This window comes from Octopus bimaculoides, chromosome 9 (assembly GCF_046866305.1).
Source record: "Octopus bimaculoides isolate indiv1 chromosome 9, ASM4686630v1, whole genome shotgun sequence".
Classification (NCBI taxonomy): domain Eukaryota; kingdom Metazoa; phylum Mollusca; class Cephalopoda; order Octopoda; family Octopodidae; genus Octopus; species Octopus bimaculoides.
The window spans coordinates 78,649,757-78,653,459 of record NC_142936.1 but is presented as its reverse complement, the minus strand read 5'-3'; the positions used below and the strand labels follow the sequence as shown (position 1 = coordinate 78,653,459).

The following is a 3,703-nucleotide window of genomic DNA, read 5'->3' as shown; positions in this document are numbered from 1 at the left end:
ATGTCTGCAATGAAAAAACTGCGCAAATGTATTAAGAAAAAGATAATGATAATGACTTCAGTCAAATAAAACATGGTGCTTTGTATCATAGCTATAACCAAATTTGCATATTTTCCACTTAGCTATGAAATGAAATCCTTCTAACATAGAACAGTTTTTTGGGTTTTCAAGCATACATTCCAAGAATAGCACACTAGCCATTTACCATTTTATGGAGAGGACAAATGACTAGAAAAACCCTCTACATTAGATGCCTGCTTCTCTCCGAAGATCTATTATTCCTGTAGAATGGAATAAAAGACTAACATAAACGGGCATAGCCAAAGGTTCGAGAGTTTTGCTTCAGCCATCAGAGGAGCAACTAATCGCAGCTATCGTAGATAAGTCGATGAAGATTGCTTCCATTAAGAATCGCTAAACAATTTTGGAAGAAGTATCTTAAGGTTTCGAATGGAGAAAGATAATTTTAAATAGCAACGATACACAGTCGTAAATAAATAAATAAATAAATAAAACAAACGTATAAGAAATATTCCTCGATAATGCAGGGATCAAAACCTATACCACCAAACAACCTAATGCAGCTATATTTGGTTATATCAGTAAGCGGGAAATGACGAAATATAAGTGACCGGACGTCTGAGAAGACACCATTCAGATTGTTACCTCATCTACGAAGAGTGAATGAGACTAGTAAATATTTACAAAAAGAGCTAAAATCCCCTCACATACCAAACAAAATGTTTTAAACGTAATTAAAATATACCAGTGGTGTCCGTCTTCTAGTGTAGAAAAAAGTTATCTCCCTGGAAGAGAAACTCATGTCACGTGCAGAAGAAACCACTTCGGAAAGAAAGAATCAATCGCAATACAATTGCGTAGAGTTGTATCAATTTGATGGATGGAGAATATATTTCGCAAAGCTGTGTTTTATAAATCGTATACGATTTAGTATTGTGTCTCTACTAAATAGTATTTGGTTATTTTATTCAGTATTGAGTGAGTTATTGTGTAAGATAAGGTTTCTCAAACTAGTGCAGCTAATCTCAATATATGTAAGTTTCAAAATGGCGTAAATCTGTTGTCTGAGTATCAATTCTTATAGTTTTCGATTTATAGTTCTTAAACGATCTGATCGCAGAAAAGAAATTTGAATCGGGTTTATTTCGTAAAAGAAATACGAACTTCCTTTCTTTCTACTACTTCAACAACTTTAACAATTTGTATTATGTGTATCTTAATGAGAGTGTTGTGAATGGATTGGTATAAATCCGATGTATGTGACTTATTCTGGTATCTGCTCATTATTTAAGCCTACATGACTGAAATTCTCATGTGATATTGTTATTGTTAGTTTCCTTTGTTAGATTTTTACATCTATTTCTCATTTGTTTTAATATAGTAGAATTTAAAACTCCAGTTAGTGAGAAATACAAAAGAGGATTAATTTTAAACTCAAATGGTGGGGTAAACAAGAGGAAAAATACAGGAAGTTTTTAGAATAATGAACGTATTTCTGAATACTATTTTCCATTGTAAAAATACACACATAAGAGTAAAACACACCGTTTTAGAACCGAATGTGCATAAATGCTTAACCTACATATTAAAGGTAAAACCAGTATCGTAGATATCTAAATATTTATACGATAACACATTTTTATTGTTTGCATCTTTCTTTTTATTTGCAGTTTTGGCCAGAGTTCCGTTGTGATGGAGTTCCATACTACTAGGGACCTATTTCGAATTGACCCACAGACTGAAGACATACTACCTGAAGATGGTGGTACACTTAATTTGTCGTTTGGGCAAAGGCCAATACCCAGCTTCACTCACCCGGATTTCACTCAAAGTCCTTGTGGTGATGGGTTATGTTTCTTTAATGGAACTAATGGTACGAACAATGGAAGTTTGAATACAGGAAACCTTGACGGCACCCTCAACTGGTGGGCTCTTGCACCAGCTCCATTTGTAATTTTTGGAATTACAGGAAATCTTCTCGTTTGTCTTGCCATTGCTAAGGAACGGAGACTTCAAACTGTCACCAATTACTTTCTGTTCTCCTTAGCTGTTACTGATCTATTAGTTTCTCTTATCGTAATGCCATTTAGCATTTTACATGAATTCAGAGGTAAGTAAAAAGAAAATTATCAATGATTTTCGACGTACACATTTTCAGATCTAAAACTTCGTTATCTACTTCAATAGTAGGGCTTCAAGCGAATCACATAAACGAATCATAATTCCTTTATGACGTACGCACAAGTGTACAGATTTAAGTAAGTACGTGCCCGTTGAATAGATATGCTAATGTGTGCGTGTATGTATTTAAGTATGTATAACATATACAATCATATATATATAAATGTAACGTCCTATCTGGGCCAAATCCAACAGGTTAGAAGTATATTGAAGGAGGACATTTGTGTACCTGTGTTTATATTTATAAACCCTCTGTATGTATATGTGAATACGCAACTATCTTTCCTTCTCTCCTCTACCTGTGTACCTATTTTACTAATTTTCTTTCTGAGTAGTAGCTTTTGCTGCATATCAACTAGTAATTGACAATACAGAAGAAGCTGCGTAATAACTTCTTTAGCTTGCTAAGTAGCTCGTTCTTCTCTAATACGCGTTGCACTCAGAGCTGAGCGTTCGTGCAGAAACCACACGAACACACACAACACACACGCACACAAACATATGCATGTGTGCGCGTCTCTGTGTGTATAAGTTATATATTTATATATATATACATATATATATATATATATATATAACTTATACACACAGAGACGCGCGCACATGCATATGTTTGTGTGCGTGTGTGTAAATATATAAAAACATATAAGAATCTATCCATGTATATATATATAAGACTCAATCCATAAAATACTTCTCCAACCTTACCATTGCTCTCTTTATCTTTTTATTTTTATATATTTACATATACACGCTAACATACGACTTATAATCCCCAATCCTGTTCATGCAACGACTGGGGCAAACTAATCGGTATACAGCACTTACTCGGTATCACCTGTATCCTCCAGGGTTTGGTTAAATCCAATACCCTCCACAACCTTATGTATATATATATATATATATATATATATATATATATATATATATATATATATATATATATATATATATATATATATATATATATATTTATATATATATATATATATATATATATATATATATATATATATATATATATATATATATATATATATATATATATATATATATATATATATATATAAATGTATACATATATATGTATATATATATACATATATATATATATATATAGATAGATATATAGATAGATAGATAGATAGATAAATATATGCCCACATACACATACCTATATATATATATATATATATATATATATATATATATATATATATATATATATATATATACATATATATATATGGGGGGTGCTCAGGAGTGGCTTTGTGGTAAGTAGCTTGCTTACCAACATGGTTCCACGTTCAGTCATCGTGCGTGGAACCATGGGCAAGTGTCTTTTACTATTGCTTCGGGCCGACCAAATCATTCGATTGGATTCGATAAACGGAACTGAAAGAATCCCGTCTCATATATATATTTATGTTTGTGTACTCAGTTTTCCCAACCCGCCATCAATTGACAACCGGGGTTTGTGTGTTTGCGTCCCCGTAACTTC

At 32.4% G+C, this 3,703-nt stretch overlaps 1 protein-coding gene across 6 annotated transcripts in view; it reads left to right on the top strand.

Moving 5' to 3' along the window:
• Positions 1-2,604, top strand: part of LOC106878079 (uncharacterized) — a 498,193-nt gene extending 495,589 nt beyond the window's left edge. For 3 of the 6 annotated variants that reach the window (XR_016243207.1, XR_016243206.1, XR_016243209.1), the window contains one exon: positions 1,692-2,151. The gene's annotated coding sequence lies outside the window, so the exon portion shown is untranslated. Of the gene's footprint in view, positions 1-1,691 lie in introns of all 6 variants that reach the window. The other 3 variants (XR_016243213.1, XR_016243210.1, XR_016243208.1) reach the window with 3 other exon arrangements.
• Positions 2,605-3,703: the final 1,099 nt, after the last annotated feature.